The sequence below is a fragment of the Hemiscyllium ocellatum genome, chromosome 1 (genome assembly GCF_020745735.1).
Source record: "Hemiscyllium ocellatum isolate sHemOce1 chromosome 1, sHemOce1.pat.X.cur, whole genome shotgun sequence".
Lineage (NCBI taxonomy): Eukaryota > Metazoa > Chordata > Chondrichthyes > Orectolobiformes > Hemiscylliidae > Hemiscyllium > Hemiscyllium ocellatum.
In genome coordinates this window covers 151,989,903-152,004,768 of record NC_083401.1, presented here as the reverse complement: position 1 = coordinate 152,004,768, position 14,866 = coordinate 151,989,903, and positions in this window count along the sequence as shown.

Below are 14,866 nucleotides of genomic sequence, written 5' to 3'. Positions count from 1 at the left end.
TGGCTCAATGATGAAAAGGAGGTTGCGTGCCCTTGAATGTCCACTCAGCCTTCCTACCAGGAAGCTAGAGAGGAGAAAATGGGAAGAGGAAATGCTGAAGAAACTCAGCAAGTCTGGCAATATTGGTGTAGAGAGATAAAAAATCAATGTTTTATGTCCAACATGACTGAAAAAAATGGAACCAGTCAGCAAATTCCAAAAGAAAAGTGGCATGATGTGAAATGGCAAGTTATATATGTTTGTTATCTCTCAGTAATACTTATGTAACCAGAAGCTGATAGCTTGGTGGTATTATCATTAGATTATTAATGTAGAGACCAAGGGTGATTTTTATGGTAGATTTGATAAAACAATGGAATTATGTTTCTAATGAGGCCAATGAATTGATTGTTAGAGGGAAGGAGAGTGCTTTCCTTTCCCAAGCTGGTCTACGTATGACTCCATACCAATAGCAAGGTCATTGTTAAACGTCGAATTCCCCATTCCTGAGATGCTGCCTAACCTGCTGTGCTTTAACCAGCAACACATTTTCAGCTGTGATCTCCAGCATCTGCAGACCTCATTTTTTACTCGAAGATTTTAACCTACTGCGAATCCTCTTGCAAGGATGCCTTCCTTGAAGAAGCTCTTTTCCTCCCTCTACAAGGATTTCAGTGAGTCTCTCTCTCACTGCACCCCCCAGGTCATCTCCTCTGCACAGAAACTCTTCAGCCATGTTCTCAAACAGACTCGTTACCACAGCCACATCTCCTTCCTCAGCACCTGCCTAAGGAACCGACTGATCCCACACGGACTCCGAACTACATTCCAACCAACAAAATTTGGACCCAACCAGGACAACCTGTACCTACAACAAATCCAAAGCCTCCAGCAACAGACCTCCCTCCGGATCCTCCGCTCCACCCTTGCAGCCATGCGTCGACACTTACACTCTCTGCAATCAGCCCTACCCCAGCTCAGGACAACACTCTCACAGACCTGCAAAGGACCCCTGCTGTTCTTCATCTACAGAAGAATCCACAAACTCAACAAACAGTTCTTCCTAGCCATATCAGAGATTAAAGACAGTAAGTACCAAAAACTTTCATGTACTTACCCCCACACTCGTGGCTCCTCAACTATTCCAGAATCTTCTATAGGCCTGTCGGACGCCATTACACATGTGGCCTCCACAGCGCCCGCGGCACCAAAGGCCAATGCCGACCGTGACGTCACTTCCGCCCCCACCGACCTCGGAGCCCCCGCGATCGCCGCCCCAACAACTGCCCCGGTGACCACCGCAAAGACAACCGCTTCCACGATTGCCGACGGACCCGCGACCCACGTGGCTACCGGGAATGACCACCATTCCTCCATCGCCGCGACCATTTCCGCCCCTCCGGTTGCCGTCGGCGCAGCCACTTCCGCCCCCACTGACATCACTAACCTGCAGGAGCACAAATCCTCAGGTTTCCCCGCCCCCACGCCGTCTTTCGTCACTACACGTAACCCCGCCCCCACGCAAACCTTCATCACCACGCATAACCCCGCCCCCACACCGACTTTCGCCACCACACGTAACCCCGCCCCCACGCTTATTTCCGTCACGACGCATGACTCTGCCCCCACGCTTGACTCCGCCCCCACATTGAGCAACGTCACCACGTCTAACTCCGCCCCTACTTCGATCTCTGTCCCCGCCCCTAACCCCGCCCCCAGCCCCAGCTCCAGTCCCACACCAGGTCCTAGCTTCCAACCATGCCGGATTTTCACCATCCCTCCAGATCTCCCCCTCTCTGAGGATGAAAGATCAGTCCTCAGCAGGGGCCTCACCTTCATTCCCCTATGCCCTCGGATTAATGAGTTCAACACGCGCCGAGATATTGAACAATTCTTCCGCCGCCTTCGCGTCCGTGCCTACTTTCACAACCAAGACTCCCGCCCACCCTCTGACGACCCCTTCTCCCACCTCCAACACACCCCATCCACCTGGACACCCCGTGCTGGCCTCCTACCCGCCCTCGACCTCTTTATAGCCAACTGCCGCCGTGACATTAACCGACTTAACCTGTCCACCCCTCTCACCCACTCCAACCTCTCACCCTCAGAACGTGCATCCCTCCACTCCCTCCGCTCCAATCCCAACCTCACCATCAAACCCGCAGACAAGGGAGGCGCGGTGGTAGTTTGGCGCACTGACCTTTATACCACTGAGGCCAAACGCCAGCTCGCGGACGCCTCCTCTTATCGCCCCCTTGACCACGACCCCACCTCCCACCACCAAACCATCATCTCCCAGACCATCCATGACCTCATCACCTCAGGGGATCTCCCATCCACCGCCTCCAACCTCATAGTCCCACAACCCCGCACCGCCCGTTTCTACCTCCTGCCCAAAATCTACAAATCTGCCTGCCCCGGCCGACCCATTGTCTCAGCCTGCTCCTGCCCCACCGAACTCATCTCCCAATACCTCGACACGGTCCTGTCCCCTTTAGTCCAAGAACTCCCCACCTACGTTCGGGACACCACCCACGCCCTCCACCTCCTCCAGGATTTTCGCTTCCCCGGTCCCCAACGCCTTATTTTCACTATGGACATCCAGTCCCTGTACACCTCCATCCCCCATCACGAAGGACTCAAAGCCCTTCGCTTCTTCCTTTCCCGCCGCACCAACCAGTACCCTTCCACTGACACCTTCCTTCGACTGACTGAACTGGTGCTCACCCTGAATAACTTCTCTTTTCAATCCTCCCACTTCCTCCAAACTAAAGGAGTTGCCATAGGCACCCGCATGGGCCCCAGCTATGCCTGCCTCTTCGTAGGATATGTGGAACAGTCCATCTTCCGCAACTACACTGGCACCAGCCCCCACCTTTTCCTCCGCTACATCGATGACTTTATCGGCGCTGCCTCGTGCTCCCACGAGGAGGTTGAACAGTTCATCAACTTTACTAACACCTTCCATCCCGACCTGAAATTCACCTGGACTGTCTCAGACTCCTTCCTCCCCTTCCTAGACCTTTCCATCTCTATCTCGGGCGACCGACTCAACACAGACATCTACTATAAACCGACTGACTCCCACAGCTACCTGGACTACACCTCCTCCCACCCTGCCCCCTGCAAAAACTCCATCCCATATTCCCAATTCCTTCGTCTCCGCCACATCTGCTCCCAGGAGGACCAGTTCCAACACAGCACAGCCCAGATGGCCTCCTTCTTCAAGGACCGCAGATTCCCCCCAGACGTGATCGACGATGCCCTCCACCGCATCTCCTCCACTTCCCGCTCCTCCGCCCTTGAGCCCCGCTCCTCCAACCGCCACCAAGACAGAACCCCACTGGTTCTCACTTACCACCCCACCAACCTCCGCATACAACGTATCATCCGCCGCCATTTCCGCCACCTCCAAACGGACCCCACCACCAAGGATATATTTCCCTCCCCTCCCCTATCAGCGTTCCGCAAGGACCACTCCCTTCGTGACTCCCTCGTCAGGTCCACACCCCCCTCCAACCCAACCTCCACCCCCGGCATCTTCCCCTGCAACCGCAGGAAATGTAAAACTTGTACCCACACCTCCACACTCCCTTCCCTCCAAGGCCCCAAGGGATCCTTCCATATCCGCCACAAGTTCACCTGTACCTCCACACACATCATCTATTGCATCCGCTGCACCCGATGTGGCCTCCTCTATATTGGGGAGACAGGCCGCTTACTTGCGGAACGCTTCAGAGAACACCTCTGGGCCGCCCGGACCAACCAACCCAACCACCCCATGGCTCAACACTTTAACTCTCCCTCCCACTCCGCCGAGGACATGCAGGTCCTTGGACTCCTCCACCGGCAGAACATAACAACACGACGGCTGGAGGAGGAGCGCCTCATCTTCCGCCTGGGAACCCTCCAACCACAAGGAATGAATTCAGATTTCTCCAGTTTCCTCATTTCCCCTCCCCCCACCTTGTCTCAGTCGGTTCCCTCAACTCAGCACCGCCTTCCTAACCTGCAATCTCCTTACTGACCTCTCCGCCCCCACCCCACTCCGGCCTATCACCCTCACCTTGACCTCCTTCCACCTATCCCACCTCCATCGCCCCTCCCCCAAGTCCCTCCTCCCTACCTTTTATCTTAGCCTGCTTGGCTACTCTCTCTCATTCCTGATGAAGGGCTTATGCTCGAAACGTCGAATTCCCTATTCCTGAGATGCTGCCTAACCTGCTGTGCTTTAACCAGCAACACATTTTCAGCATTGTTAACTACTCTCTAGGTAATTAAGGATGGGCAATAAATATTGGCCCAAAGGTAATACCCACACTCCGTGAATGAATTTAAAAAAAAGGTTTGAATCATACAGCACTGAAGAATTCAATGAACTTTTATTGCAACATCTGGTGTTTACAAATGTAGACTACAACTATAGGCACTGACTTTGGGATTATGTTAGGCAATTCAGATGTACTACAGTACATTTCCCTCAGGGTATCATTCTGTAGAGGACAGAAGTCAGTAAGATGCAACCTGAGAGTTTTAAACCATCAGATCACATGCCATGATACATCAACAATGTTATGACCATATCTCTAGGAGCTATATTGTATATCTGCAATGAGACATAACACAACAAAAGAGCATAATGGAATAAAAATGAAAGGTTTGCATCTATATTATGACTTTTATGATGTCAGTACATGAAGCATGGATTACAAGAAATAACCTGCTCCTACAGGTTCTAAGAGAAAATTCATAATTAGGTGACCAATTTGAAATAATCTCGTCACAGTATCGTAAAGTTCTACAGGGGGTCAGTTAACTTGGATGGCTGGTTTGCAATCAGTGATGCCAACAGCATGGGTTCAATTCCTGGCACCATCTGTGGTTAACTATGAAAGATTCTCCTTCTTAACCATTCTCCTCCCCTGAGGTGTGGTAACCCTCCGGTTATTATGCCATCAATCATTTCTCCTGAATGAGACAGCACCTATGATCTGATCTGATGAATCTCTTTTTAAAAAGTCAATGCATTCTGCTGTCATGGTGATACAGGTCTTGAATGATGATTTCACTGTGGATGTTATTTTTCACCTCTCTGGGGTTGCAAGAACAATGGCAAGGATGATGATTTAATTGACCAGGAGTCCAAAATCAGATTCTCACAGTTGAAATTAACTCAAAGATCAAAATCTGTCCACTCCTGGACGAGAAGCCTGTAAACATGCATTTGCATCTCATTAATTATTCAATTAATTGTATAAATGGTGAGAAAAACAGAATTAACATTTCGAATCCGGTGACCCTTCTTCTGAACAATTCTTCTCTTTCCACTGATGCTGCCAGTCCTGCTGAGCATCTCTCAGCAATTTCTGTTTTTTGTTTCAGATTTCCATTTTCTGCAGTTCTGTTTTATTTATTTCACTGTATTAATATTCCTTCCCAATTAGCCGATTACACAATGAAGATGTTGGGTCCTTGGCTTCCAGTCCAGGTGGATATACGTCTGTGCTGCCCATGCCCTTTCCTTCATTTTAGAGGGAATTGCTTTAATATTTTTAAGCCTGAGGCGGATAGGTTCTTGATAACCAAGGCGATGAAGGATATGCTGGAATATAATGGCTAAACTCTGACGAGACTTGATCTTATTGAATGGGGCAGCAGGCTTGAAGGGTTGAGTGGCCTCTTCTTGTTCCTTGTTCATATGTTCAGACAACTGTATTGGGTGTCTCCATTGTCCATGGGTGCAATGTCTCCCTGCACCATTCAGAATCCCAGAATACATCAGGGTCAGCTTGTATGTTCAAAGGCAGGCTTAGGCAACGGTTTTCTTTGATTAAAGATCAATAGGCTAGGACAGCCAGCAGCTTCTGAATGAGAGGGAACCTTTTACGTCGAAGGAAATGTAGGGAGGGCTTGTGCCTGTTATTGTGACACAGCATGTGCTGTGTACCACCAATGTCACAGGTGCACTGCTCAAATGCAGCAACATATGGAGCAAAATACTGCACGTACGTGAAGATCATGACAATGTGTCAACAGGAAAGGGTAGATGCTTTTTAGTAAGGTGAAGGGAACTGTAGTCATGCGGGGGTGGGGGTGTGTACCATCACTGTCGGTCAGAGTTCCTTCTGGTTTGAGGCATGCGCAACATTCAGTAAGGAGTTTATGAAACTCAACTCAAAGAGCTGCACCTTTGCAATCCCAAAGTTGGAGCATAGTCTAGGTCTTGCTGGTTAGTCATCAGGGTCTTATTCAAAATCAGTCTGAGTTGGGTTGGGCTGGAGTCAGTTGGGCTGTCCTATAAAGTCTATCCAGGTGGTGGGACATGGTCCGCTGGGGGTTGTGGTGTGATGTATTATCCTGGGATGGTGCATGTAAGGGTCAGTGCTCAGTGTCACTGAAGCTGCAAGCATTTTTATGTCAAAGGATTGTTTTCAGCGTGTTCAGTGATTGAGTTAATGGCTGCAATGAAAGGGACAGTGCAAGATAAAGTCTGAGGAGACTGCAGGGTCTTTAGGGGAGCTGAAAGCAAATCATAGTGACTCTAGCCTTTATATGGGGAGAGTGCAACAGCAGCAAGGGCATAAGGACTTCAGGAGTCACAATGAAAAAATGCTCATTAATAGTTACATAAAGGGGCTTGAACAAATAGTGGGGAAAGTTGGCGAAGGCTCATTTGAAGCACAGGGCTTACAAACTGCTAAGAGACATAAACTATTGGGTGATTTGAGAGTCATAGACTTGAGCACACTGTTGGGCCCTCATCAAATTGGTCTGAAAATCACAAGTTCTGTGTGTAACAAATACTGGAAGGAGTAAGTGGCTTTTCTTTTCAAAAAAAAACTCAAGAATTAACAATTCAAGGTTAAACATTGCTTTGGAAATTAATGAAGCACTCCAGCTCCTGTGGTGCCCATTGGCCATGGAAGGCTTGAAGAGTTAATGGGTTTACAGGTGACCCCACTGCACTACACACACATAAGCACGTGCGCACACACCCCTACAGACCCAGACATGCATGCAGACCCTCTCTCATACACTCCCGCTCTCACAAGCACCCTCTCACAGACTGATACTCCTTTCCATTTGCACTCTCACACATGTACACACTCTGTCATAGAATTACGTTTTAGTTTGCTCAAAAACTGCATGTAAGATTCTGTAAATTCCTTTTTTAGATTAGAATCAGTCTGAACATTGTGGCACAGATAGTCTCACACAGGGCACCTCACACCTTCAATGCATTTTTCTGGGCTGACATGACACCAATTGTTAATGTTCACTTGAGAATGTAACCTTAAAGTTCTGTGACTTACATATGAAAGAACTGAAACCAACATGTCTGTTCTAAAAGATAAGAGACTTAACAAACAATCCAGGTCTTTTTCAATATATAATTGCAGTTACATCACACTGTAAACTTTTGCTATAAATTCTGTCATGATTAGATTAGATTCTCTACAGTGTGGAAACAGGCCCTTTGGCCCAACAAGTCCACACCGACTCTCCAAAGAATAACCCACCCAGCCCTCTGACTAATGCACCTAACATTATGGGCAATTTAGAATGGCCAATTCATCTGACCTGCACGTCTTTGGACTGTGGGAGGAAACCTGAGCACCTGGAGGAAACCCACAGAGACACTGGGAGAATTCACAAACTCCACACAGACAGTCACCCAAGGCTGGAACCAAACCTGGGTCTCTGGCGCTGTGAGGCAGCAGTGCTAACCACTGAGCCACCATGCCCCCTCATGTCTTATGATCTTCCACTTCACAACCCACCTAATGAAGGAGCAGCACTCTGAAAGTTAATGCTTCCAAATAAACCTGTTGGGCTATAACCTGGTGATGTGTGCTTTTCAACTTTGTCTACACCAGTCCAACACCAGCATCTCCAAATCAGCAGTAATGGGGAATGGGTTTTCTGAGGAGGAGATGCAGGAGTGAGATGAAATTGCTGAGGAACCTGAGTTGACCAAGGAGGATCTTCAAAAAGAGGACAACAAGCCTCAAGAGGAGAGGAAAAGTCTTACCACTGTCCTCTTCCATAATGATTAAGCTGGACTGAGAATTTAAAATTGTAAATATTTTATTTTGCACCATCTGCTGCAGTGTACAGTCCTCAAGGATTGACTTATTTTTCTATTTGTTTGATGCATACAATAAAACATTGAATTTTTCTTTCACATCTGACACTGATATCCTCACTTCTGCAAAGATTTTGTTGCCAGCTCAAGGCTTGCCCTAGACCAATGTTGGTACTAGAGTGAAGGTGATATAGTGAGCACTTCCAATACCTCATGCTATACCAATCATGTCATGAAATCTGTTCCCTGATGAAGATTATCAAGGTGCTCCCATATTATGAGAATGTTCCTTGTGAGTGTGGAACCATCAGTATTTCTGCGGTGATTCGGAGTGCTGTGAGCCTTCACTCTAGCCAACCAATCCCTCAGCATCTTCTCTGATGAAGTTTCCATGACTATGGGCTGTCTTTTGTGGATCTTTCTCCTCAATTATGCTGCACTATGATGGAAACTGAATGTGAATGCATGTCATCAGCCTCACAGCCTCAAATATTACTGTGTGGCTCCTCTATACCGATCTTATCTTACCTAGTCTTTATTTTGACCATTCATCCATTTTTGATTTGTTAATCCGTTTTGCTTTTATACCCTGTCAAGTACTCCTCTTTTGTTCTTTCCTCCCCTACACAGCTTTCCACTTTACCTGGTCCCAATGTTTGCTTCACAATTATTACAGCTAACATTTTCAACTTATGATAAGATGTCAGCGATCTGAAACATCTTTTGCCTTGGAGAGAAGGTATTTTCAGCCAAGAGTAGCTTAGACAAATTCAGATAGTTGCTCTGAGATAATAACCAGTCTCTGGATAAGTTTCCTAAAGAAGTACTTTTTTAAAAAAATTACAACACCAAACCATCCAGTTAACAAGTTAGACCAAACAACAAATTACAAGCACTCTCCATCAGGGCTAGCGCAATGATAATATACAAGGAATGGTAGGAAGAGAGGGAGGGGCTAAATCAAAATGGAATCAGAGGAGGAAGTAATGCACTCCAGCCTCTGTGAGGCCAACCTATGTTTCCTTAGGCCTTTTTAAAAAATCAGTCTACTCAAAGATATAATGACTTGAACCTGCAGCTTCTTGCCCATGGTTAGAGACACCATCACCAGGCTGCGGTGTCCTCAAGTGTCCTAGGAGTTGGGTTGTAGCAGGAGGTGGCAAAATCTGTTGGTACATAGAACGCAGAACATTACATTGCAGTACAAGCCCTTCGGCCCTCATTGTTGCGCAACTTGTGAAATTAATCTGATGCCTATCTAACTGACATCATTTCATTATTATCTATATGCATATCCAATGCCTATTTAAATGCCTTTAACATCAGCGAGTCTCCTACTGTTGCAGGCAGGCTGTTCCACACCCCTATTACACTCCTAGTGTAGAAACTACCCCTGAAATCTGTCCTATATCTATCACCACTCAGCTTTAAAGCTATGTCCCCTCATGTTAGCCATCATCGTCTGAGGAGAAAGGCTCTCACTGTCCACTCTCTCTAACTCTCTGATTATCTTCCATGTCTTGAATAAGTAACTTCTCAACCTTCTTCTCGCCAACGAAAACCGCCTCAAGTCCCTCAGCCTTTCCTCATAAGACCTTCCTTCCATACCAGGCAGCATCCTAGTAAATCTCCTCTGAACCCTTTCCAAAGCTTCCACATCTTTCCTATAATGCGGTGACCAGAACTGTATGCAATACTCCAGGTGCAGCCGTACCAGTGTCTTTTACAGCTGAAGCATGAACTCGTGGCTGTGAAGCTCCATTCCCCTTACCAATAAATGCCAACACACCATCAGCCTTCTTAACAACTCTATCAACCTGGGTGGCAACTTTCAGGGATTTATGCACCTGGACACCAAGATCTCTCTGTTCATCCACACTGCCAAGTATTATTAGCCTAGTATTCCTGTTACTGCTTCCAAAATGAACTACTTCACACTATTCTGCATTAAACTCCATCTGCCGATTCTCAGCCCAGCTCTGCATCTTATCTATGTCCCTTGATAACCCACAACATCCTTCAGCACTATCCACAACTCTGCCTATTTATTGTCATCCTCAAATTTACTAACCCATCCTTTTATGCCCACCTCCAGATCATTTATAAAAATGACAAACAGCAGAGGCCCTAAAACAGATCCTTGCAGCACATCATTGGTAACTGAGTTCCAGGATGAACATTTCCCATCAACCACAACCTCTCTGTCTTCTTTCAGTTAGCCAACTTCTGATCAAACCGCTAAATCACCTTCAATCCCAAATCAGTTCAATAACCCAATAAGTTCACTTAAGGCCCCATTTTCAGAACAAGCAGGCATTTTCTTGATATCTAACTGACCATCATTCAGCCACGCTTACCTGCTGAGTGTGACAATAACTTGGAGCTGGTTTCCCAGGCACCAGGCCACAAGTATATCCATGCCTGGTCTCACCTGCTTCTCAAAGAATGAGCTGCAAGGTGGAAGAATCACAGTCCTTGAGGGTTTTCCTCCCACATTAATGCCCCTAAACATAGTGAGCCTATTCCCAGTGGACCTGCCAGTCAACCAGTGCTTCAATGTCCCTCAATGGATCTCCTGAATATTGTAACCACTAACATCCTTCAGTGGATTGTAAATGCACCGGCTTCCAATATCGAGCCCAGCTCACATAAAGTTGTAAACTAATGGGCTCCATGACAACAGACGCAGACATTCAACTTGCTTTAAGTCATGACATTTGGATTCAATGCCTGCAAGAAAGTTTAACTCACTGACTCGTTTTCTCACTTCACAGATGTTGCCAGGCCTGCTGAATGTTTCCAGAATTTTCTGCTTTAATTTTGAATCAAATGATGACAGAGCTGATTTTAGCAGCTTGTGACTTTGACCAAGAGAGCTGCGAGATAATTCAGCATTACTATGGAGTAACTGACAATGTGCTACATGTTATTTCCCAACCAATAGGACAGGCAGATGACCTTCATCTGACTTCTGTCAAAGTAGCTCAGAAAGTACCAGATAACAGATGAATTTAAATTCCTCCAGCCACAAATGAATTTGCAGCAGCATTTCTGGGTCCCCTTATCTGAATGACCCAACTACTATGAATACGACCTGGAAAAGCACAAAATAGCTATGTTCAGTGAGCCAGAGAATTGATCACATTTCATTAACGTTGGAAAATAATATTTCTGCAACGTTTTGAAAATACGTTTCACTTGGTTATTTCTCTGCATTTTTCGCGAAAGAAATAGGCCAGATTTTGCTCTCAGCAATAACTTTATGTTCAACTTGTACTTCATCATTGATTCACAGTGGGATGTACTGTGAATTAGAAAGTCAAAACACAAAATGCAGATTGCCTGCAGAGGGCAAAAAAAGCTGTACCATCCCCTTCCTTAAACAATTAGTTTAAAAACTGTTTCTGAGCAGTATTAAGACTGAATCAGGAACCATCAAAACAAAAGTTAAAATATTTAATACTTTTTGTAGTTTTTTATTTGAAACCTCCAAAAATAATTAAAATCTAAAGAAATGGGTCTTCACACTTACAAAGATTAGTTTTCAGTTCCAGGTTGATTGTTTACTAGCAAATAATGCTTAGCATGCTGTGCTATGTCTCATAGTTAGCATGGCAGTATCATTAAAAAAATACTGTCACTGTATCATAGCACGTTACCTGAGAGCATAAAGATTGCACTCTCCATCTTACCCTGCGATCACTCAAAATATGACATGCCATTGCAAGCATGCTGCTCAATGCTTTCTGTTGGATTCTAATGTTTGTGTAAATTATCTATTGGTTTATTCAATACCATGTGACGTGATTTGAACTGCCAAAAGATTATGAAGCGGGATTTTTTATTGCACCTGTATCAGGTAATTCCCAGCAAGAATGGAATTTAAGGGTAAGCAAAATCTATATACAGTTGGTTTGCTGACAACAAAGTGGTGTCTACAGCGTGATTCAGTTCCGGCACTGGCTGAGGTTACCATAAAGATCCCACCTTCTCAACCTCTCCTGAGGTGTGCTGACCCCCAGTTAAACCACCACCCTCTCTCTCTCTCGCGCGTCTGTTGGGATTGGGTAACCATTAAATCTTATGCAGCTTATTTTACCCAATGCTACATTACTTTAGTATGTTAAAGGTGATGTGCAGGAGGAACAATGTCCTCATCTCAATCCCAGAACACTGCTGCCATTCTCCAGCTCTTTAGTGTCTATCATATCCTCTTTTTGCCTCTCCATGATGCAGTATGACAATATAATGTGGTTCACGCTCTCTGGACTATACTGCAAGGTTCCTCCCCAAACAAAATGATCCAAGATTCAGATCCCCATCTTCAGAAGGCCTGTTGACTACCCTTTTACGACCCTGATGGAAGAATGGGCTGCAATGTATCTATATTTGGCTTCAGTCAGGGGGTTGCATAATGGAGTTGTTGCAGATGGTAGCCCTTATCTTTCAGTAACCATTCTTATGAGGCAACCAGTCCTTGAAATGCTGCAAGGACATAAGAGTTCTCAAAAGTATCAGCATCTCGATAGCATCCACATGAGAAAAACCACACTTGAAGTCAAACTCTTTTATTCCCAGTGGCATCACAAAAGTTAAAAATTTCAAGAAGTGTGCAAAGATTCTCCAATTTACTTGACTTTCAGAACCAGGCTGACAAAAAGCGTCAACCAGATTTCTGTACTTGTCATAAATAATTAGCTTTTGTTAAGAAATTAGAGTTTTGCTATGGTTAAGTAATTTGTTTATGAGAGAGCTTCTGAAGTTGAGATAAAATTATAAGATTAAAAATCACACAACACCAGGTTATAGTCCAAAAGGTTTAATTGGAAGCACTAGCTTTCAGAGCAACGCTCCTTCAACAGGTGGTTCATCAATCACCTGATGGAGGAGCGATGCTCCGAAAGCTAGTGCTTCCAGTTAACCTTGTTGGACTTTAACCTAGTGTTGTGTGATTTTTAACTTTGTATGACCCAGTCCAACACAGCGACTCCAGATCAAAATTATAAGAGGCATGGATAGGGGGAATATAGTTTTTTTTCCCCAAGGTGGAAATGTCAACATCTTGAGAGGCATAAGTTTAAGGTGAGGGGGAGAAAGTTTAGAGGAGATATGCAAAGCAAATTTTTATGCGGAGGGTGGTTGGTGCCTGGAACAGACTGCCGGGGAGGTGGTAGAGGCAGGTATGATAGCAATGTTTAAGAAGCATTTAGACAGGCACATGAACAGGCAGGGTGTAGAGGGATATGGACCATGAGTAGGCAGATGGGAAGAGTTTAGAATAGGATTATGATCGGCACAGAGGGCCTGTTCCATGTCCTACTTTCTATATTAAACAGTTATGAACCATTGGTATATAACTCTGCTAAGGAAAACTCTTTAAAAGCCTTCACCACCCCACCCCCAAATTTCCACAGACATGAAAAACAAACATGACTATTACGGATAGAGGGAAAGACTGGAAGACAGTTCAGTGACTCCTGAGATGACTCTTATCATTTTTGTACAGGTCAGAATGTTGCTTCTTAATCATCATAAGGTATATTTATAAAAGGTCTATGACTAATCAATTAAGAATCATAGCTTACAACAACTGCTGAAGGAAAGAAACTTTTTTTTTTCAGGCTTAAAGTAGCTTTACTCCAGAGAAAAGAGTTGGATCCTAAGCTGGTGCTGGGCTGAAGGCTTTTCTGTATCTTAATCATAATTGCAAATTTTTCAACTATGTCAGAACCAATCACATATCTGATAGTCTTTTTCATTAATAACTGGTCACTGGTTCACAAGTGAAACAGTTAGTTCTACCAACCAATACTCCATTTTTTACATATCCGTTTGGGTCCAGCTCATTGACAAACTACACTTCAATTGCTGCTTGAACACAGCAGCTAGCTGTGTAAACAATGCTCACAATAATTACTGAGAACAGTACAGCACAGCACAGTACAGGCCCTTTGGCCCTTGATGTTGTGCCAATCTTTTATCCTATTCTAAGATCAAACTAACCTACAGATCCTTCATTTTACTATCATCCATGTGCCTATCCAAGAGTCACTTAAATGTCTCTAATGTATTTGAGTCTACTATCAATGCTGGCGGTGCATTCCACACACCGACCACTCTCTGTGTAAAGAACTGACCTCTGACATTTCCCCAAATCTTCCTCCAATGACCTTAAAATTATGCCCCCCTGTGATAGCCATTTCTGCCCTGGGGAAAAGTCTATGGTTATCCATTCTATCCATGCCTCTCATTATCTTGTACACATTTATCAAGTAATCCTGCATCCTTCTTCGCTTCAATGAGAAAAACCTTAGCTCCCTCAACTCTTCTTCATGAGACATGCCCTCCAGTCCAGGCAGCATTCTGGTAAATCTCCTCTGCACCCTCTCTGAAGCTTCCATATCCTTTCTATAATGACACATCCCGTACTGAGCAAAATATTCCAACAGTGGTCTAACCAGGGCTCTACAGAGCTGCAGCAAAACCTCACAGCTCTGAAACTCAATTCCCCTGCTAATGAAAGCCAACCCATCATACACCACCTTCGCCACCTTATCAACTTGGTTGGCAACTTCGAGGGCTCTATGAACATGAACCCCAAGGTCCCGCCTGTTCCACTACACTGCCAGTAATCCTGCCTTTAACCCTGTAATCTGCATTCAAATTCGACTGTCAAAATGAATCACTTCACACTTTTCCAGGATGAACTCAATCTGCCATTTATCAGCCCAGCTCTGCAACCTGTCAATGTCCCGTTGCAACCTATAACAGCTCTCCACACTATCCCAAATCCACCAACCT